The sequence below is a fragment of the Ochotona princeps genome, chromosome 7, assembly GCF_030435755.1.
Source record: "Ochotona princeps isolate mOchPri1 chromosome 7, mOchPri1.hap1, whole genome shotgun sequence".
NCBI lineage: Eukaryota > Metazoa > Chordata > Mammalia > Lagomorpha > Ochotonidae > Ochotona > Ochotona princeps.
The window spans coordinates 60,213,683-60,238,063 of NC_080838.1; the positions used below are offsets into that span (position 1 = coordinate 60,213,683).

Sequence of the window (24,381 nt, forward strand, 5' to 3'; positions counted from 1 at the left end):
TCTGTATATCTGACTTTGTATTAGAAATAAATAAATCTTTAAAAAAAAAACATCAGAACACTGTTTTACAGACCTGATTGTCCTAATGCTTCCTGGCTCTATATTATCTTTACTCAGAATGTTCTTCCCAGCCCTGGTGGGATCATCAGGAATACACATGCCAATGAGGATTAAATTAAAAACAGTTTATTTTACTGTGTTAAAAGTACCCCTAGGGCATTATTAAAAACAGTTTATTTTACTGTGTTAAAAGTACCCCTAGGGCATTCGTCATACTAACAACTGAGTTTCTTTTGTTATTTCTATAATGAATCAGGTGATGATCCAAAGGAATTTTTATTTTGTTTTCTTTTTAACATGAAAATAACTGTATTTAATCCACTTGCTCTCACCATATAATGTTTTAAAATGTGTTACATTCAACCCACTCGAAAATTATGAGGTATATGCTAAATAAAAGTGTTGGAAAACAAAAACTCAAATGGCTAATAGACATATGAAAAATGCTGTCTCCCTAGCTGTTAGGGAAATACAAATAGAAATCACACTGAGGTTCCACCTAACTCCAGTGAGATTGACCTACATTCAGAACTCTGCTGAACAACACCTGCTAGCAATAATATAGAAAGAAAGGTACTCGCCTTTAATGTTAGTGGGAGCACAGGCTAGTACAACCACTATGGAAGCCAGTATGGAAAATACTAAGAGAACTGAAAATTGGTCAGCCATATGACCCAGCTATCCCAGTTTTGGTATTATATATGCAAAGAAAATAAAATCTACATATGAGAAAGGGATCTGTAATTCTATATTTACAGCAGCACAATCTACAATAGCAAAGACATGGAAACAACCCAGATGCTCATCAAAAGAGGAGTAGATAAAGAAACTGTGGTACTTCTACTCCATGGAATACTACTCATCCATTAAAAAGATTTAATGTAACCAAATGGTCCCAACTAGAGATCATTATGCTCATGAAATAAGTCAATCCCAAAAGGACAAATATCATATGTTCTATCTGATATAGGGGAACCTTCTTGCAGAATACATGATCAATGGCCCTTTCAATACTATTTTTGAATCACCTCAGTGGGTTTAGCACTTTTTCATTAACTCATAAATTTTTCCATATTAATTTCCTTACTGACTCATAGATTACACCACAACATCATTTGCTTCAAGAAGGTTTTTTAATTTTCTTTTTCATTTCTTCAGTGATACATTGGTCATTCAGTAGCACGTTATTTCACTTCATGTTGCTGTTAAATTTCTATTTTTTCTTTCTGTTGTTCATTTAGTTTCATGGCTCTCATTTAATGGAATATATAGTAACTGTGTAATAGAGACTATCATATCCAGGTGTGAAGATACAATGCAATATGCATCTCTACTTTCAAACCAAAGATGAACTCCCAGTGAAACTGATAAATATATCTTGCCAATAGGATGCTGGACTCTGCCATTGTCCATATCTACAAAGCCAGGGTACATTTAAATAGCAGAATGATGGACTTACGGCTGGTTATGAAGGATTATATTATTGTAGTGATATAAGGGAAATCATGGGGCAGGGAGAGTTCGGAGGGGGGAAGGAAAATCCCAGAGCCTATTCAGCTATATCATAAAATAGTAAAATAAATAAGCTAAATATTTCAAAATTGTATTGGAGTTTAGCCTCACACACAAAAAAAGTGTTGAATGCAGTGGGTGATTGGAATAACAACTCAAGACGGCACTTGGGATGAACACATCCCATACTGGAGTGCCTGAAGTGATGATGTTTATGTAGTTAAGAAGGATGTACATCCATGTGGACCACTGATTAAGGAGGGGTGGGTTGAGGAACAAGGGAAAGAGGATGAGACAACAGCCTCCAATTTCCCTTTTTCTTCCTGTTTCTGGGGAAAGTGGGGAGAGAATGGGAGAGGATCGCTCCCAGCAAACCAACTGCTTGAGTACCTGGGAATGGGGGTTTCCAGTCCTAATGCTACTTCTTATTATGGCTTCCTGCTAATACGCACTGGAGGAGGCAGCAAGTGATAGTCCAAGTACTTGGATCCTTGTACTCCTGTGTGAGACCTACACTGAGTTCTGGACTCCTAACATTAGCCTGACTCACCAGTGCAGGCAGTTGGGGAGTGAACCAATATATGGAAGACCTCTGTCAATCTATTTCATCTATTTCTCTCTCTCTCTCTCTCTCTCTCTCACTCTCTCTCTCTCTCTCTCTCCCCCCCCCCCCCGTGTGTGTTTGTGTGTGTGTGTGTGTGTGTGTGTGTGTGTGTGTGTTTCTGGCTTTCAAATAAATTGAAAAATAAAGTTAAGAGAGAATAAAAAGTCTTGATGAATTTGCCTATTACAAGTAGCTTGGAAATTTGGACCTGTCTGTGTTATTTGAAAGCTGAAGCCCTTAGGCATCACACTCTGAAGTCAGGCATTATTCCATCTCACCGAGTGGAACAGCAGGGCTGCAGCATCACACGAAACCATCTAAAATGTCAGCAGGGACATTAGGGTACTAAGGAAACATGTGCAATTGCCTGGAGTCCCAAGCAGAGTTGTGGGCAACTAAGGAAAGCAGCATGAAAGAGAAGGGGGTGAAGCTAAATAAGACTAGAAGTGTTTATGTAAACTACACTGTCACTTCATTCCCAAGACAACAAGATTTTGCCAGGAAAAATAACTGGGAGCTACACTTTGACAAACACCACTAAGGTTCCAAATATTCCTTCTAAACATCTTTTTTCCTTTAATGCTACCTACAAATCTTCTGTATTGGTTATCTGACCTCATCAATAAATACCAGGTTTAAAGACAGTAAGATACTGCAAATTTCTCACTCCCTTAGCCTAACATTTAAATCTAATTCTCCAGGTATTTTGCTCAACTTTTTCTTTTTCATAAAACACAGTACAGCATGGTGGGTAAATGCATACACTCTGCTCCTCCACTCATTCATTGTGAGACCTTGGATGTATTGCTTAACTTGTTTGTGCCTACATTTTCTCATCTACACAACAGCAATAACAATGGCCCCCACTTCACTAAGTGGTCTCATAAGGAATAAATAAAATATTATTTAATGATAACATAGTAGGGAATTGTCTGCTTTAAAGTAAGTTCTCTACAAATATTTGCTACAATAGTTACTATATAATGCATGTGTCACAAGGATTATAAAACCAACAACTAGAATTCAATAAATGTTTTTACAGTAACACATTTATTTTATTTGCGATGATGTTTATGTAGTTAAGAAGGATGTACATCCATGTGGACCACTGATTAAGGAGGGGTGGGTTGAGGAACAAGGGAAAGAGGATGAGACAACAGCCTCCAATTTTCCTTTTTCTTCCTGTTTCTGGGGAAAGTGGGGAGAGAATGGGAGAGGATCGCTCCCAGCAAACCAACTGCTTGAATACCTGGGAACAGGGGATGACCATCCAATGTCATCCCTGGGTCCCCAATGTGGAGCATTTTCTGAAGGCACTGTTCAAGCAGTTTTGATAATTCTAAGATGCTGTTGATTTCATTGCTCCAAGAATGAGGAAATCCTTCCAATGTCCATTGGCTGACATAGTTCACCTTAAAGTTTCTATTCGCCCAGATAATTGCTGTCAAAATTTGGCCAGGAGACCTCTCCAATATGTTCTGCCATTTATGGTACTGATGTCCTCTGCAGGCTTCCATGAACTGGTTGTCATGCCTCCCATGTGCATTGGGGCATGCCATCTATTGTACAGACTTCAATAACTGAGGAGACCCAATTTTGACACATGCACTCCACAATCAGATCCCAGATCTGTGATTTTCCCCGTGGTTGGAGCTTCAAGTCTAGTGATTGAGTTGGCGGGTCCCCAAAGAAACCCCACCTGGAGTGATCCCAGATCTGACTCCTGTGTGTGCTAGCCAGTGTGAAGTCCAGCTCAGTTCATCATGCAGTTAAAGTTGCAGTCACCTGGTCAATTCTGTCCCTAACCCAATCTCATGTGCAAACCAATGGATGCTGTGACCCAGACCATCACACACTTGGCCCTCACGCACACTGGCTGGAACTGCAGCCTAGTCAGAGTGACTCCCAAGCCCAGTGCTCCAGGTGTGTGTTGTACCACCTGGGGCCTTGCCCACCTGTCCAAGTCTCACACATGCTCAGGCACAGGTGCCTAGATCCCTTCTGCTACAATGATGGCATCTATTCCCACATATCTAAAATTAAATTAAATTAAAATAAAATAAAACAAACAAAAATAGGCAACTACACTGGCACACTATGGTATAGTTAACACACATTTTGTCATTAACCAGGTCCAGGATGCCCGCCAGCTATTAGCTGCTTTTCTCTAAGTAGCATAACACTTGCCTAAGTGCAACACAAGCTAGGCAGTTGCTTACAGCTGGGGTTGATGAACATTTATACTTCATGCACTCCATTTATCGCTCATACAAACACAATGAAAGTGACACTATTACCATACAATTTTTTCGTGAATCAGAGGCTCAGGTTGGTCACAGAGTCCAAGATTACCAACTTTTTGAAGTTGTAGAATTTGGTCCTAAGCAACAGTCTAATTCCTGAACCAGGCACTTAAACACCATGCTGTTTCAAGCACACACAGTACTACTTGCTAACAGATATTAAGGCTTTGCCCTAGGCCCTGTATTGCTCTAATAACTTTTCATCTCTTCCCTTCAATAATTCTCACAACCATCCTAAGAGCAGATACATTTTTATTTTTCCCCATTAGATAACCTAGTGAAGGTCCCACACCAATCATGTGACTAATATAAATGCACCCCATATTAAAAGATAAATAAAGCAGATGTGCTGTGTATTCATCTTTGTGATCCAATACCAAATAGAGGATCAAAATTGTCACAAAGAAAACTCCCTCTTGCTATGTTCATCTAACAGCTTCTCAGCCAGCATGATTAAAAGAAATATGGGGGGGCGGGATGGAGGAATACTCAACACTAGAATCAAGAAGGGAGGAACTGATTAAATGCTAATGTATTCTGATTTGTCTTACTACTCAATCATTTTCCCACCTATAATGGCATCTATTTTCAATAGTCATTTTCAATCTGCTCTACACAATTTGAGTAGAATATAATTATTCACCATCAAGAAATATGGGTGAAATTTTCATAGGAAGTAAAACCACTACATTCATTTGGTGCCTGACCCAAGGAAGTTTGAGTCAATATGGGGACAGATGGCAGCTGAACATACTCTCTTCAACTGGGACAAAGAGGGGAATTTGCCAATGGCATATTTTGGCCAAAATTCTCGGGAATTTGTAGGCCACGTTTACCAATGTGAATAACTAGCAATTGCTACAATGTTGGACAGGACTCTTGAAAAATGCAAATGAGCAGCACATGTCTTTATTTGGTGAGCAGAGTATAGATTAAATTGCAGTCCCAACTATTCTTGAGGTTCAGTACCATAAACAAGAGGGCCTACTGTATGTTGCCAGAAATCCAGATTGATGTGAAATGATCACATGGAAAGGTACTTTTAGAATTAAAGCTTCTGTCATACATCTTGACAACACATTAATTGCATGAGTCAAAAGGGAGAGGCAAACACATTTTCTCAATCAGATGACTGTATGGGAGTATGGCAATGTGTCACAGGAAATAAGACCGGTCAATGGTTAGGATGAAGTACTGTATTCTTCACATTCACAACAGTATTAAGTGCTTGACTTGCTAGAACAAAAGAAAGCCCAAAAAGAGGATATTAAGAGGACAATTAATAAAATGTGAAGGCTTTATGGATTTTTCAGAAAACTTTCTGGGTAAAGAAAAAGTTAATGGTCAACTGTATTACCACAGCTAACTATTAACTGAAAAAGGAGTGAGAAGGGATCCTGAATATGAGAGGGCAAGACATGATAACATTGGTAACAAAAATTGACAAAAAGCAGCAGTTACTCAGTTGTAACTCTCCATGTTTTACCTTCACTACCTTCACAATAGCCTTATGAGTTAAGCATCATTTTACAGATGAGGAAACTTAAACTGCCTAGATTATATGATTTACAGGGAATTTAGGAAAAGTCATTGAACTTGAATTTTAACCCAGCCAGTACTGATTCTGGATTTCATGTATTTGCTACCACATTACATAGGGCTATGGGTTAACTCAACAAAAGTAACCCAAGTCACCCAGAACAAGGATTCAGGTACTGGGTACACCAAACGTGGCTGTCCTATTTCCATTCCCATGGGGCCAAGTCAGGATAATAATGCTTCTGAGAGTGACAGAATATCTCACCAGAGAGTGATGGAAATAACGAGATGCAATGAAATTCAACCACTCTTAAAATGACTCCTCTGCTAACCAGGAAAACAGTTCACGACAAGGAAGATGCATAATAAACAGCTGGCTGCATCTTCTTTCTCTGGAATTGAATGAGAAGAACCTTGCTGGGTAGGCATTTTGTGTTAATGACTTTATCATCATTAACAATGACAAGCATTCTAGGTGATGTTTTGTATTTATACGGCAGCCTCTACACAGGAGCAAAAGCACCTGGCAAACTTTCTCATTTTCGTTATCGATGGCCCAGATTAATAAAGCATCTTTCTATCAGAGAACTCATTAATCCTTACACAGACTCCTGTGACACAAATAGGCAAGCCATCCATCGCTGCATTTCACATATGGAGAAACTAGTGCCCAGAACTGATGTGTAACTGCTTAGCTAGATGGTTGCTGGGCCGGGGGTGAAATTGTAAAGAACTCAGCAGCCCCCGTCTCTTGAGTGAAGCCCTAACTCATGGAGACTTTCTCTGTCTCCTGGATCCCTCTCCATGGATTCTTTTTTACCGCCTCTGCTTCAAGCTGAGTTCTAACTCCCTCCTTCTAACGTTCACCCTGTCTTTAGTATGTGTCTTCAGAAACCATCTCTCAACCATCCCAGCCAGCCAGCTATTTTTGTAAACCTGCTTTGACAACAGAGCTTCCTTGTGATTTGTAGAAATAAATCAAGATTTCTTCATAAGCTGTTCAAAGGCCTTTTTTTCAGGTTATTCCCAGCCTATTTTGCCAGCCATATCTCCCACGGCCAGCTCTTCTATGTGCAGATCACCCAGGCCTAAAGGCTTGTACTTCAAATCCACTCTACTCCTTGGTTATTCTGTTCCCTTTCCTGGAAATGACCTTTTCTACTTCCCAGCCAGATCCCTGCTTCTGACCTGGAAAAGCAGTAGAGGATGGCCCATAGACTTGGGACCCTGCACCCACCTGGGAGACCTGGAAGATGCTCCAGGCTCCTGGCTTCAGATCAGTTTAGCTCCAACAGTTGTGGCCACTTGGGGAGTGAATCAGTGGATGGAAGATCTTCCTCTTTGTCTCTCCTCCTCTCTGTATATCTGACTTTCCAATAAAAATAAATAAATCTTCAAAAAAAAAGAACATAGTAAACGGTTGAATGCCCTCCTTGATTCCTGAGCTGCCTAGATCTGCTCTCCCTGCCATGCACGAACCTTCAGTGGTAGCACCCAACACACAGTCCACCTACGGCTATAGGAACTGCTGCAAGTACATCTGTCTTGTTAGAACTTCGTGTCTTTGAGATGCAGAGGCCAGTCTGTGGACAGGTGAGGCATGAGCACACCTCCCTCTCTGCTGTCTTGAAGCTTACAGTCTGGCGGCCTTTTTCATCTAGTGTCTCATCTCAATGGCAGAGACACTATTTCCTGAATTTTCCCAAGGGAAGGATACAGTAGTACCATTCCACAGTGCATTAAAGGGATGTTAGCTCATTTCATGCAGCAGCTCTTAAAATACAGGACAAAGACTTCTGTAGGTCCCCCAAGACCCATTTATCTCACCCTCAAGTAAGTCAAACGAATTCTAGAGAATATAAAGAACTAGCCCACCACCAGCACTCATTCTGTTTCAACTGTTCAGCAGTTTTCCAGAGGCAACATAAGGTATAATACAACAATAGATTGAAGGAATGCATAGATAAAAGAATTCAGCTGTCCACTGTTACAAAGCCATTAAACAGATTTGCAAACATGTAACAATGACACTTTGTCACTAAATTATTTTTATTTTTTCAAAAATAGTTGTCTTCAAAAGCTTTACTTAAGGGTTGTCATTGTGGCATAGCAAATCAAGCTACTGCCTAAGACACTGGCATTCCATATCAGAGGCCCAGTTCAAGTCCTGGATGCTTCATTTCCATTAAAAATCCATGCTGATGCGCCTGGGAAAGTGGCAGAAACTGGTTAGACTACATGTGAGAGACCCAGATGGAGTTCCACGCTCTTGGCTTCAGCTGCCTGGCCCAGCCCTACTGTGCCCATTTGGGAGTGAACCAGTCAATAGAAAAAAATCTGCCCGTCCCTCTCTCTGTACTTCTGCCTTTCAAATACATTTTAAAAATAAATAATGTTTTAAGAAATATTTAGGCTAACATATAATGAGTTTGCTATTGATTTTTAATAAAATGCTTTCAATTTATATCATAGTAAATATAAGAGCTATAAGAAAACTGTTAAGGTTTATTTTGTCATTTTCAAGGATATAAAGATATCATGAATCCAAAATGTTTGGGAACCACTACCTTTAATTCTGGGCCCATGTTTTCTGGCAGAGCCCAATTCAAGAATGCTGGATAGAAACTGAGTTGTTTGGGGCTGGCCTAGAGAGTAAAACCAATGCCTGTGATACTGACATCCTGTTCAGGCACCAGTTCAAGTCTCAGCTGCTCCACTTTCAGTCCAGTTACCTAGGAATGTGTCTGGGGAGGAAACTGAGAATCACCTGAGGCCTTGGGCACCTGCACTTATCTGGGAGCACCAGGCTCCTGGTTTCAGCGCAGCTGTTGTGGCCATTTGAGGAGTGAACCAGCAGATTGAAGATTTCTCTCTCTGAGTCTCCCTCTCCCTGTGTAACTCTACCTTTCAAACAACAAATTAAAAAATAAAAACCTGGGTTATTAATAAACTGTTCCCTGAATTGAGCGTATATTACAGAGACTAGACTATGTGCGAGGTTCTTTTATTTGCAAGGTTTTCTGCCTCTGTCCTTACCACAGAAAGTCCTAGTTTGACAATGAACAGCCAAATAGTCAAGACTAAATAGAATCCATGTTGCAACTGTTTAGACTGAAGATCTTCCTCTCTGTCTCTCCTCCTCTCTGTATATCTGCCTTTCCAATAAAAATAAATAAATCTTCAAAAAGAATATAAATTCCTAGCAGACCCAGGATGAGTCTTCAGGGTAAGAAACAGCATCAAGACCTATTTCTTTTCTAGAAATTTTGTAATTAAAAATTTAAAGTAATATGCTGAATTCTTATACAGTACTCTGTTTCAGATAACTGTGAATTTCTTTCTCACATAAAAACCCTTCCTGTGTGTGTTTCATCCACCGGCTATCCTGCAGTTCCCCAGTGTGGATATTATCTGTGATCCAAAATCCATTATCACTAATTCATGCCTTAATTGAAGTTCACCAGGTTAGCAAGTCAAGACATTTGCCTCCTAACATTTCTGTTTTAGCAGGAATAGCTGTAGTCTTCAACCAAAGGAGCAAGTAGGAATCAGATACAGAAAGGTCAGGTTGAAAAGCAGATAGAGTTGAGAATCAGACTGTCTTTTGGCTGCTGATATTGCAACACAGTCAGATGTCATACACACACAGAAAAAGGCAGAAAATAAGCCCAACACATGAAATCTCACTGAATGTGAGACATTGCATCACTAACCTGAACTGTGCCTGACAACAGGATACTCACAAATCAACCTGTCATACTGTATTTGCAGTAGCTCAGCAAAGATGAAAAATAGCTTAAATTGCTTAGTACCCACTATTTTCACATACTTGCTTCTTGGTATTTTAATTCAAACTTTGGGGGTGGGATTCACTTGAGCACAATATTGTTCCATACATACATACATGAGAAAGTATCTCTTATAATGTCTTCATATGGTGGAATAAACTGCTGTCATCTGTTGTACCATATACATATGTGTGTGCACAAACACACACATACATGTTTACTGTATAGCAGAGGGCATCAAAAGCTAAACACAGCATTCTAAATGATCTCCAAGTGTTTTGTTTAGGAAAGAAAAACTTTGGCAAAAGTTACTCCAAAAATATTGCTAAAAGTGATAAATTATGGTAATTTTTTTCCTTCTGAGGAGAGCTTTGAAAAAAAATATAGGCTACCACCCAACCTATTTAAGTAAGATTATAACTCTGTGGTTCTGGCTTTTCCATTTTATTTTTAGATTTTCTTTCTTTTTTTTTTTCCTTTGATGATTTGATACAGTCTAGTATCTTTCCTTGTGATTGTATTTGTCTTGCCTCTGTCCTGTATCTTTTACTGTATCATCTCTTTTTCATTCTCTTTCCTTTCATCAGACATTTAAAAATATTTATGCAGTGCCTGTCCTGCATCAGGCACTTGTGCTAGGTATAGAAGAATCAGGAATAAATAAATCTGACTCAGATTATTCACTAGCAACCTGGGGAGGCAAGAGAGATGTGCAAAGAGACACAAACAGATGCTACAACACTGTCATAACCTAGTGAGGTCAACATGCACAGCTTAACCCTGAGAGCTCCAGGAAGGAATGCCGAATAAGGGATCGGGGAAGATCCACAGGAGGCAACAGCATTTGATAAAACCCAAGGTGAGGCTAAGCACTACCTCTCAAACTTCAGTGTCAAAAAATCAATGCAGCATTTTGTTAAAATACAGGTTCTAAATCAGTGAAGTCTAGGTAGCATCTGAGATCTCTAGCAAGTTCCAAGAAATGCCCATGCTACTCATCCCCAGACTATCATAGAGCAGAAAGGACCTTAAAGAATGACAAAGACCCAATTGCAGATGTTCCTCAATTTGTAACAGGGTTACATCCTGTTAAACCCACTTTCAGTAGAAAATATCCTGGCCTGAAAATGCACTTAGTGTTCATAACATACGGCACATCATGGCTTAGCCTAGGTTATCTTAAATGTGCTCAGGACATGTACATTGGCCTACAGTTTAGAAAACCCTCCAACACAAAACCTACTTCATAATGAGGTGTCCGATGTATTCTGTGGTGGACTGGAAGCTGTGGCTTCTTGCTTCTGGCTAACATCACAATAGTAACTTACACCATAGTGCCAGCCCAGAGAAAGATCAAAGCTCAAAATTCAATGTATGGTCTTCATTTGTGCTGCATAATAGCAAAGTCAAAAAATAGTAAGTCAAACGTCATCAGTCAAGGATCATCTTCAAGGGTAAATACAGGCAAAATGGACACTATGGAGCAAATCAGAGGTAAGAAACACCTCTGTGTGTGTGTGTGTGTGTGTGTATGTGTGTGTGTGTGTGAGAGAGAGAGAGAGAGAGAGAGAGAGAGATGAAACAAAATACACTGATGTCCCCAAGTAACAACATGTCATGAATTGCTTCAATGAAAGCAGATGAGACAATGGGACATTCTAAGCAGTAGAAAACCTATCTGATGGGTGGTCAAGATCATAAAGAAGTCTTCCAACAAGGAAGTTACAAGTTCACAACTGCAAAACCAAGTATTTGTGAATTTACTGGCAAAATCACAGACAAGAAGACAGCATACTGGGCTACTTAAATCAACCCACTAAAGATGATGATGAGGGCCTGCATCTTGACTGACAATAGGTTAGAATCAAAGCAGACAGATTGGAGAAAACTTCCAGAAACAGAGAGGTTGGTTGCACTTTCACTTGTTAATTTAAAAACCAAGCAGCTGTTGTTTCTCTGCATTTTTTGGAGGCCTGGAATCTATTCTTAACCTGACACTTGTACAAGTGAGCTTGAAAAAACCATTTATCCCCGTATAGCAACTGGTTCCTCATCTTAAAAAAAAAAAAAAAGGAAAGAGTTGACCTAAATAAGCACTGTTCTCTCGGTAAAACGTTAAAATTTATGAACCTATGAAGTAAATCCATCTCCAATGGAAACAGCATAATAAAGCATATCTTTCGAGTCTACCACAATATCTAAAGTATAAAATATACACTGGATGAACAACACTGAATCCACCTAGCCAACAAGTATTAAACTTCAGATATATTATATCCCCTCTGTTCTTCTTTCAGCACATTCATTACCAAGTACAGTTGTTTGGTATGTATTTCTCACTGGCAAGTCTTTGATATTTGTCCTTACTATCTTTTAACTATTCCTGCGACAGCACCTTCAGTATTGTCTCTGGCTCAGTCTAATCCTCTTCCAAACACTCTCTGAGAAAGTACAGAATTCTGCAGTCTGAAAGACCTGGCCTTGCATACTAAGTCAACTATTCTTTAACTGTGTGATTCCCAGTAAGTTATTTAACTGCTCTAATTTTCCTTATCTGTAAATCATAGAAATCATATGAAGGAAAAGTGTTTTTAAAAGTGTTTAGACTATGACAAAAGTGCAGATCAATTAATATTTTGAAAGACAAATGTCAAAAACATTTCAGCCAGCACTTCACAAAAGATAGGGCATGAATGATGATGACAGAACACAAGAGATATATCATGCAAGATCTCTGAAGATACTGCTAAGTAAAACTAAAAGTCCAACAAGAAACAAATGAGAAAATGTTTTTCATTAGTAATCAGCAAAATGCACTTCCATGAACACAATTATATATTCACCTGATTAACAAATTTATTAACTTGTATATCAATTGTTGATGAGGATATAGAGTTTCCAGATATTGCTGCATGGAATATAAATTGATATAACCAATTGGGAAAAAATCTGGAATTACTTATTAAAACAAAATGTCTACAAACCTAAAACTTAGCAGTTCCTTCTCTTGATATTCTAGAAAAGTTCTTTTACATATCCTATTGACACTAAGACTGATAATATTTATTAAAATATTTTATGTATATATTTATACCAGCATTAAGTAATGTAGAAACAAGCCAATAATAAGATGGATAAGTACATTTTAATATATACCTGAGTCAGAATACCATTCAGTATTTCACATGAATAACCATTTGCATGAACATAGAATAAGTCTCAATATATGTATTAATCAAGCAAGTAAAAAGTGTATACTACAATTACAAATGCATGTAACTGAAGCATAGACAAAACCCAAGATTTATAATATTAAGATGCACACATATATGGAAAGTCTAGAAGGAAAATCAAGGAGTGAACTTGACAAAAGAAGGGCTAATAGTGTTGCTTCCGGTGGGGACTGAGACGTTAAAGGGCCATACAGGGTTTGGTGTGGACTTGCTCCTTAATATGAGTGGTGATTACATGGTATTTGACTTCCAGTTATTCTTTACCTTGTGCAAGCTTTATATACCCTTCTGTGTGTGACATAATTCACAATTAGAAAATAGGCTGATTATATGATTCTCCTATTTAAAGACTTTTAAAATCTCTTCACAGCAAAATAAGATTCAAACTCCTTAGCTTTCCCTGAGATCTCTCTTATATCCTGCCGTTATGATTTACGCCGTAGCTAGTGCCCCTGTGACTTGGCACTGGGTGTTAATTGCTCATTTCCTCTGGCTATTGGCTAAAATGTCACTTAGTGTTTGGCCTAGCAGTAATATGCCACTCCAGACATGGGACAGGAGGAGGATTAAGCCAGAAGGTGTACAACTCTCCTCTCTTTGTCCCTCTTTCAAGTGCTTTCTTAAAAAGCAATAACTTCCTCTGAGAAACCTTCCTTGACTTTTTCCTAACACATTCATGCTAGATTCTTTGCAGCATTTCCTTTGGCATCCTAAATCTATATCAGTAAATCATAAAAATCACATTCATTAGAATATTTCTATCATATTTTATTACCTTTCATCTGTCCCTAAAACTGAGCATGTTGTCTATATCACAGATTTGTAGCAGTTGTTTACTTAATGAGTACATGTTTATAATGAGGAAAGCATAATAAGTGTTTTCTATGTCAGTAGGCATAACACATAATTCCACCTATGAGGTCCAATCAGTAAAAATGGCCCTTATTTTAGGTCAGAGAATTTGATTATTGGTAACTATACATGATTTTTTCTTTGTAACACCCATTGAATGCATGTTGGTTAAGCATGGCGCAGTGATTACTACTAGATCAGCTTTCTCAATACAGTCGTAAGCCACTACAAAAAAAGTCATGCTGTGAAAGAACTACACAATGGATCTCATCAGACTTTGCAGTGGTAGGCTATGCATTAACTCAAAGAGTAACCTACTGATCTAGGGTTATATAGGCAGTAGACACTAATGACCAGCCACAATAGCTTCTTTTGGAGACTTGTAAGCACTATTATCACACTCTATTTCTGAAAGTGTTATTGGACAGATTATAACTTGTTCATCTCTGCTAAAGTATATTGACTATTGACTTTGGTGACTATGCAGCATCAAGGATTTGATTAAGAAAAGGATTCTTGATGTGTTTGCTTCAGCTTACATAAAATAAAAAGTTCTAAGAATGGGATCAACTAGGCAGAACAACTGCATCTGATTTCAATATTTTTACTAAATAAAAGAATTTGTAAGTAAAAATGTCCACAAAGTGAATTTCATAAAACTGCGATGATTTTTTTTATTTCTAAATGCCTAATTATTGTATGTGTATTTCTGAAATGAATTAATCATCATAATTTAGGTAAGAAACAATTTTTCTGTTAAAAACATTAATCAATGAAACATAAGATTATGTTACAAATAGAAAAGATCATTTAAATAATAGTGTATCCAACTGTTACTCTGCCATATGAAATTGTTATTTGCAGCCATGTTATGTAGACTGATCTCACCATCCATGGGGGCAGAATCATAGTGTATCTAAAGATCTTGCACTAATACAGGTGGTATTATTAGTCCCACATCATCAGTTAAACATTCTGTCCTACTGACATGATCTGGAGCAGCATTTTTCCCAATCCAAACATTAAATCACATGCAATACCTCAATCAGTATGTAGATCATTGGTCTCCTGCTAAGGATCATTTTCAACATGCAACTCACCACTGCTTGCAAGGTTTCTCATCGATGGGAAATGGGTCTAATTCAACAGCTTCCTGCATACATTGCCATAGCGAAGATCTGAGATGGTTCTGCTGTTGGTGTTCCTCACACTAGCCTAAAATCAGAGAAAAAACAGATGGGCTTGATTCTAAGATCTAAATGAGAATTCCACTTTCATTATGAAAGACATCAAAGATAATTGGTTCCCAAGGTGACAGGATACACAGAGAAGAAATTAAACATCTCAGAGTGGATAACTCAGTTCAGTAACTATTGCAAGTGAAGTTCCTCTGATGTTATCAATACCAGATTATATGGATATTTTTGAAGTATGTATATAAATCTAACTAGTGACTGATGTTTGGGTTGATAGGAATATCTGTTTCTGTGGTATGGATTTGATTTTGTAGCACAAGCCAACCTTTCATCCTCAACTGAGGCAACTCCACTGTTGTAAGACGTAACAGTAGTTGCATCTTATTAAAAAAGATTTATTGATATTTGTTTATTTTTATTTGTTTATTTATTGAAAAGGCAGACTTACAGAGAGAAGGAGAAACAGAGAGAAAGCCCTCCCATCTACTAGCTTCCTCCCCAACAATCGGAGCTGAGTCAATTCAAAGCCGGGAGCCTAGAACTTCTTTTAGGTCTTCACGTGGGTGCAGGGTCCCAAGGCTTTGGGCCGTCCTCCACTGCTGTCCTAGCCACAAGCAGGGAGCTGGATGGGAAGTGGAGCAGCCAGGACATGAATTGGTGCCCATATGGGATCTCAGCACTTTCAAGGAGAGGATTTAGCCATTGAGCCATTGCACTAGACCCAACAGTTACATTTTTCGCAATAAAAGGAAAAGAGAAATTACAAATCTCTGATAGCATATGAAATAAACTGAAGTTGATCAAAAGCCAAAGAACAAGCCCTGCATTTATATTCTATCATATTATTACCCATTATCTACTCATCATCACAATATAGGTTTTGATTTCCAGAATGATAAGTATGATCACCATTCTCAAAATCAACCTCCTCTCTGCTCTAAACAAGAATCTCTTTCCACACCAGGAGTTCTCAGCTACCTCTCCCACTTCAATCCCTAAACCACAATAGGGCCTCCATTGTCACCTAACACCATTCCAAAGGAGGTGCATTTCTTTCTTTTCTTTTTAAACCACTCATATGCCATCTAAACTGCTATGCAACCTCATCTCACTACACCTATAAGCTCCAAATGGCAGAAATGTTGTGTTCTCATCTCAATCTCTTCCGCTCACAGCACTTAGCAAAGAACTCTGGACAGGTTGGTTAACACCCACAAGCAAAGAGTCAGCTTGACTTCTCTGAAGTCAAGTCACTAAGCTGAATTCCCAGTATTTTTGAGTTATCACATTTTATTTTTGTTTTGGTTCTTCCTATCACACGAAAGAACAGCAAGAAGTAGAGAAATACTATTTGTAATTGCACAGACCACTCAGCAAATGTCTCATTGCCCTAGAGGTGAGCTGTACCATACAAGCCTACAGCATTTTACAGCATCTGTGGTTAGGAATGCTTCCAAAGAGACTTAAATCTTTTTTTTCTATTTTTTTTCTATTCAGAACTTGAATTTCCATTCCTAGAAGTACTATTTCTATAAACCTATGAGTCTCATATCTCAGAGTTGAAAGGATAGCTATAAGAGAACCTATAGCAGCTTATTATGGATCCTAAACATCTGTTAAACTAGAAAAGCCATCATCAGATACAGGTATGAGTTTGAGGTCTGCTTTTCAAACCCACAGCGTTTCTATTTAGGCAATTTCATTATCACCTGATGTCTCTGCTTAATGATCCTACTGCAATTCACAATGAGAAATGAAGCTTCTTTGCATTAAATGCAGAGAAAAACAACTGGTACCAACAGAAAGGTATTTTCATTTCCCCTTGCTTTGCCTTGATTTGCTCATTGGGATGAAATGTACTCAGACTCAAAAGACTGTAGTTAAATCCTCGAAACTCCACTATGCACATATGTACAAACTGCCAAATTTCTGAATATATGAGCTCCAATAGTACATTATATTTTCCCTTTCAAAAACTAATTTTCAGCCTGATCTTTTCTGATTCAACAGCACAGTGCCTCAGCTCAGACTTACATAATGTAGTAAATATATCTAATGTCATTTAAAACAAAATGAGTTTGGGCTCTTCTATGCCTCTATTTTGTATGATTGTTGTAGTGTCCAACCAAAAGCTTCAAAGAAGACTGTGAAAGGAAATTGAAAAGGTAATGAATAAAAAAATTAAAACATCAATGTATTTGCATATTATTGCTAATTGCAGGAAGTCTCTTTTGCTCTGATTTTATCATCCTGATAAGCAATCAAAATACAATTTGATTTGAACCCAACAGCTCCATACAAAGTCGTTTAGCTATAAATGTGATCTGAGGCCAAAATTAGAGCAAGAAGGAAGAATCTTGGCCGCTATGCTTAACAAACAAGAAAATCCTCAGTTTGTCTTTCCCTTTCATAAGTATAACTTGACTAAGCTTACAGCCTAAGAAACAGAGTCCTGGACATAAAGCCACAATAAAACTTTAAAAATATATGTGTGCCCTTAACCAGGGGAAGCTTTTGCGGAAAGCTTTTGTATGTGACATGCTTACACAATATACTAGCAAGAGAAATTTTCTGAAATTCCCTGTCATTTCAAATACATATATACATATATTTGTACACACAAACTCCACATTCACTCTCACCTTAAAAAATATGGCCCACATACTACAAAATCTTTACATACTAATAGCTACAGATGTACCAGACAATGACAGCAAAAACACATTCAGTCCCTCTGGGATCTGTTCACAAACATCCCCTTCCAGCATGGCAAACACACTCCTCCCAGCAGCAGATGCTGTTCTGGAGGGGAGGAGGGGGAACAAGCAGGAAGCTGAAGGCAGCTGATTTTTTTCACTCAGACTATCCTTTTTAACCTCCTCATCATCGGGCATCATTTTTTACTAAAACTGTGAGAATCTTGTAAGGACAGGAAGCCCCTCCAATGAAGGATGCTTTGCGCCAGCAGAGGGGAATGATATGCAAATGAGGAAGCAGGAAGAGTCTTGAATAATTAAAGTCATGCCACCTTTGTCATCTGATTTTCTAGTCCCATTGTCGGGGGAGCAAAAGCCCAGTTTGCACCATGTGATCAAAGAAGCTAATCCAAGACTTTCTGTCCATTCTAAGAGTGAGAGTGAGGCAAAGAAAGGAATACATATTAGAATCAGCAAAACAGCTGCATTCAAACTGTCCAGTTCCTATGATCCACGGGTTCCGTAGTGGAGTCAGAATCTTGTGAGCCCACTCTGTGAGTGTTGTTAGCTCTATTTGCAACACACATGTTCACCTAAGGCACAAAATACACAGAAGCCTCCCTGAGAGACATGGTCATTACTGCAACCATTTTAAGTCTGTTGATCAGCATTGGGTGAGATCTTCCCGGGTCCAGCAACTGGCAAAGAGAAACTGGATCACGGTTGGCAAATGCCTGGTGCACTACCATCCATTTTCCTTCTGTCTCGACCTTTCCTTCTGTCCCTTATGACTTAGCTTTGCTTCTTTCCGGTAGATTTGTGAAAGTTATCATCAACACACCAGCAGCAGACAAGGCTGCTGGATAGCGGCTGACAGGCTCTGCAGCAAAGGTAGCCCATGTAAACAACCTCGTGATTATCCCAGAGCATACTGCCGTGGGATAAGTCATTTCTGGTCTGTGGCTACATTGCCTCTCCAGGGAAGTTATCTGTTTAAGGATGTAAAAGCAGAGATGCTGCCTTTAGATTTAAAGGTAGAAGGGGGAAATGGTGTGTATGTGGGGGGGGGAGGGGGTTCTTGAAATGTCTGTTACTTCACTTAAATATTTTCCAATAAATGACATTTATTTTGCTGAAGGCACAAGCACAAATATTCTGATAAATAAATTATCATGCTCATTTCTGATAATACATCTTTTGTTTTTTTTAAAAGAGCTCTGGCATTTCTAGGGGACACAGGATCCCAGTACAGAATTCCTGGGAACCTTGCCATTAAAAAAAAAAGAGGAGGAAGAAATACTGACTGGTGTGACCAGGAGATGACTTTCTTAAAGGGACCCCTTACCTATGTGACTGCAGTGTGAATAATTCCTCTTACCTCTAACCTGACCTCTGTCCCAGGCTCCTCTCCCCAGCCCAGATTTAGCTTGTAGTTGCTAGAGAAATACCATTAGTTTCACATCTAAAATATATAGAAATACCATTTCTCCCTTTTATGTAGCTCCAAATATTTGTTTAAGTTACAGTTCTCAGTAAGTAAACACAAATGCATACTAAAAGACATTTTTTTCTTATGCTTTATGAAACCTAAAGCATTTCTCAGAAATGGAACTGAGGTCAGCACTTCTGACAAGCACAGCTGTTTTCTGTCCTCTCACCTCGACTCCCCTTCCTGGTGTCTCTCTCTTCTCCCTCTACGGCTGTACTTGGTCTACAACCCCCTGGTTACAATAAGAGCATTCCCTCCCACCTTCTGTCACCCCTCACTCCAAGCAGCAAGGCTTCATCACACCCAAGTCTGGGAAGAGGTGTGCAACACAGAGGATAAGGCTGGTGGCTTCCAGCCTTGAAGAGAGTTTGCATGCTGCACCTGCTGCCCACCCCATCTACCTCCTTACCCGCAGACACACACTCCCCCTTCCACCCCTCCAAAACCAATCACCCTACTCTCCAAAACCAGGTGAGAACCCAGAACAAGCAAACAGCCACTTACCATTCCGTGCCTGGGAACTAGGGTCCCAATCCACCAGTGTGTGCCCCAGAAACCCTCGCTACTTGCTTTTCATTGAACACATTCTGAACTGTAATAAGCAAGAGGTTTTTTAACAGAGGGGGCAGCAGATGATTTAAAATTAATACTGGACAGGTGATTTCCAAGAAAGCCCAATCTTCAACTCACTCAAGCCCCTAGGAACTGAGGGGTGAGGAGAAAAAAAGAAATTTGTAAAAATGAAAAAAGAAAATAAAAAGATAAGCATGTAATAAGCACCGCCCACCCCCATAAAAATTTTAAAAAGAGAGGGAGGGTTAGAAAAGAAAAAAACAAAGGAGAAGAAGGCAGCGAGTGGCTTGCTGAATCACCCTCTTTCACTGCCTGGAAACCATTGTGCAGCGTGATGCTGCCTGTACCATTGTGGAACCTACCAGAGGAGACGGACAGAGGGCTTGGGGAATGGGGTTGCTATGGCAACCGAAAGGAGCACACATGACGTCAAAGCCCAGAGAGGTCTAGGGAGGGGTCTGAGCAGGGAAGAGAAAGAGAAAAGTCTCCGTGCGGCTACAGCTCCTGCGCTTTTCTGCGGAAATGAGGACCAGACAAAATGGAAAGCAACGGAGTGCGTTGGCACCCGGCATCTGCGACTCCGACATGAGGGGTCTGTCTGCACGGCCTGGAGAAAACCATTTCATTGGCACAGTTGTGGCCCTTTGCATGGCAGCCCCTACCGAGGAACAAATATTAGCAGACCAAAACCAACCAACAAACAACAAAAAATGCAGGCAGCCTCTGCTTTTCGCTTGTCTCAGCTATTCACAAACAGCACGCCGAGACACACGCAGTGCCGCCAAATGTCAAAACAAGCACTCTGCAGCGGTAACCTCAGAAGAGAAGGGAGCACTTTAGCCCCACCTGGACCCCAGGAGTGGCTGGCCCAGCACTGTTTCTCCTACCTCTTTCCTTGTTTTCCTAAAAATCCTGACCAAAACCCCACTAATCGAACTCAAAGACTAATGCTCAGATTGCAATATGAGTGCAGAAAAAAGATACTTAATTTATGATTCTTTTTTCTTTATATATATATTTTTTCTTAATCTGTGGTGCCACAAGGCTGGTCCCAGGGCTCTATTTATTAACATTGAAATATGTGCACAACATATCGCTGAATGAGATAAGTAGGTTACAAGAAAATTTGCATAACACTCATTCTTTAATTTAAAAAAAAAAACATTTAAAACCAACATTTTCCACTTTAGGGTTTGACTTATGACCACGTGTAATCACTACTCTCTTATTTCCCATTCACTCTTTTTTTTTTTAATTTCTTTATTTTTCACAATCTTTACATGGTTAATTAGGGCACAAAGGTTCAAGGACTACAGGAATGTGGGTAAGATTATTATTTCCACATTCTCTTTTTTCTCTATGTGGTGTAAAAGGGGGAGATAGAGGGAGAAACCCGACCCAGTCTCCCACCCATCCCAGGTCCCTGATGTGGGGCATGTGCCAAGGGTCTTGCTCAAGCGGTTTTGATAGTTCAACAGTTAGGAATTGCTGCCAATCTCGCCACTCCAAGCACGATGAAGTCACTGCAGAATCCACTGATTGACATAGTCCATCTTAGAGTATCCATTTGCCCAGTTTTTCACTGCCAACATATCGCTGGAGTAGATGATTTCTTTGTTCTGTCCTCTGTTGTGGTGCCAGGTATCCTCTGCAGGTTCCGACAGAATGCCATATCCTCCACGTGCACCTGGTTATGCTCTCCACTGCTCTGGGCCTCTGATGAGGCTCGGCTTTGGTATTTGCACACCATGGCAGACCATGGAACCTGCACTCCTATTCATGGTTAAAGTTCTGAGTCTGGCAGTTCAGTTGGGGAGATCCCCAAAGAAACTTTGTCTGAGGTGATCCAAGACCAGATTCTTGTGTGTATTTGTTCTTTATATATTTGTAATGGCAGATAATTCCCTGGAAAACTGGAACAATTACCTCACTATTAATTGCAGCGACCATCAACTTTTATTTATTTATTTAAGTGCATTTTTTAAGTTTCACAGAATTTTAGGAGTTGCAAATAGCTTATTGCAAGAAGAGCAACAGTTCTACTATTTTAAAAAAATTACCAATTAAAAAAAAATTTTTTACACAAGGGAAATTTTCAATATATAATTAGACTAAATCAATACCAGCACTTACATTGGTCAAGTCACACAATCCCATGCAATTCTTCTCTTGCTTAAACACCCCTGAGTGTGTGAAAACTTCCAGGATGGGATTCTATCTCTTGCAATCCAGCTGTGGGCTGGGCTTACAAGACTGCACACTGTTTCCGAGCTACCATGCTTACGTGAACCCAAGGCTTCCTCTGTATATTAGCTGAAAAAGCGTTAACATTTAATCAATATAAACTGGTAGTCCTTGTGGACAGTAAAATGCATCATAAATCGGCAAGGTACCACAAAATTTTGAGTTGTTTGTGTTACTGCTGCTGTTTTCTTCAAGAAGAAAAATGTTTAAAAAAGGCTTTCATGAGTTTTCTGTCATTATAGTGCATTCTACAAGTTTTTGGATAACCCTCTCCTCTAATTTCAAGTACAATTAAACTTTATTATTTTTAGCCATCACCATTGACCTATCTGTACAAGAAGACTGTCTCACTCAAAAATATGATTGGTAACCAAACAACTTAACTATGCAAAGTAACTGAAATTCTGATTTTCATGTTACTGTAGTACAAGTTGGATATCGAAAGTAGATTCCTAATCATTCAATATTAATGAGAGAAAATAAACTTCAGTTATTACTTTGCATTATAAGCACAAATACCAACTCAAGATGAATTGTATACTTAATGTAAAAGTCAAAATCTGTAAAACTTTTAAACAATATGTCTTCAGGAAGAAAGAACAGCTTTCTTACACTGAAGTAAGCAAAAATTTCTGAAAGCTCTTGTCATCATGGAAACCTCAAGAAGATTTCATTGAAATTGAAAGTTTCACTTATCAAAAAAAAGCTTCCACTAATCCAAAATCACCACTAAAAACAGGTTAGACACACACTGGAAGAAAATGCTTTTGCAATGTCTCTGAAAATATTACTCAGGCACAGCAAGTGAGAGGTTATAAGAAATCTCAATTCAACAAGAACCAGTTTTGCTCAACAAACAGAAGATCTTGAACAGAAATGTGACAAAAGAATATTTGTAACCAATAAGCGTATGAAAAAATTTAAATATCATCAGTTAAAACACAAAAGCAAATAACAACCATAATGAAATAATGCTTCATGTACACACCAAAAAAATGGTTCAAATTTAAAAGACCAACACCACAAAATAATGGCAAGCTTACCAAGAACCCAGAACTCTCATATAGTTCGTTGGGAAATGACTTGATTTTTATAATAAGCACACACCTCCAGTATGATTCAATGATTCTATTCATAAGCCTTACCCAAAAGATAAGAGAAATATGAATGTATCCTCCCCCCAAAAAGTTGTACATGTTTCTACCAGCTTTATTTGTCATAGGAAAAAAACTGGAAACAACTCAAGATACAAGAGACTAGCAAAAGCAGATTATTGTATATTCAAATAATAGAATACTACTCCGCAAAAGAAAAAGAATGACAACTATGAAGAGATTAAAACCAAAATTAATTTCCTGAAATTTGATTGTATGTAGCTTAAAAGACTAATCATTTAATTAAAAAGAGTAATAAAAGAGTGAGCAGGATCTTCCATCTGTTGGTTTACTCCCCAAGAATTCACAATAGCTAGGTCTGGACCAGGCCAAAGTCAGAACTCTTACAAAATGAGCTCTGACATGGTTGTAAACAGTACCTCTTGATATGCCAAGCACTTTCAGCAATTAACATTCCAAGTTCTACATCCCAATAAATCCCTAAATGCTAAGCAAACTCCAGGGATGGTTTGCTGCCCTTGCCCAGTGTCTAGAACAGGCTTGATCCCTCAGAGTTAAGAAACCCGAATGTCAATAAAAGAGGTTTGCAAAAGAAAAAAAAAGATCATAAGTTCTCTATAATAAAGGAATTGTAGGGTGAGCAGACTTTTCTTAGCCAAGGGCTCTTTGGATGTTTATAACATCATTCATGGGCAATACAAAATTATCAACTTAAAAGTTACCTTGCTATGAGATCTGATACGGCATAGCAGATGGGACATCATCTGCAACACCAGCATCCTACATGGGAACTGGCTTGAATCCTACCTGTTCCACTTTTAATCCAACTCTCTGTTAATGGACTGGAAGAGCAATGGAAGATGGCCCAAATCCTCAGGTCCTTTCATCCACGTGGTAGAGCTCCTAGCCTCTGGCTTCAGCACAGTCCAGTTTGAAGCGTTACAGCCACCTGGTGAGTGAAGCTGTGGACAGAAGGAGTCTCTGCCTTTGCATTTCTCTCTTTGTAGCTCTGACTTTGAAATATATGAGCTTTTTGTTAAAAATTGGTCTGCTGTATATTTATTAAATTTCAAGCCTGTCCTGTGGCTATCTTGGCAGACCCAGACCAAATGCTTTTGCAGGTCTTATATTAACCACGGGCAGGAAGTTGCCCACTCTTAGCAGATCATTACCTCAT

The 24,381-nt window shown here is 39.0% G+C and overlaps 1 protein-coding gene across 7 annotated transcripts in view; it reads right to left on the reverse strand.

Moving 5' to 3' along the window:
- MAPK10 (mitogen-activated protein kinase 10) overlaps positions 1 to 24,381 on the reverse strand; it is a 444,107-nt gene that overhangs the window by 227,617 nt on the left and 192,109 nt on the right. For 6 of the 7 annotated variants that reach the window (XR_009245850.1, XM_058667094.1, XM_058667090.1 and 3 more), the window contains exon 2: positions 14,992 to 15,106. The gene's annotated coding sequence lies outside the window, so the exon portion shown is untranslated. Of the gene's footprint in view, positions 1 to 14,991; positions 15,107 to 19,776; positions 19,870 to 24,381 lie in introns of those variants that run through there. The other variant, XM_004590595.4, reaches the window with a different exon arrangement.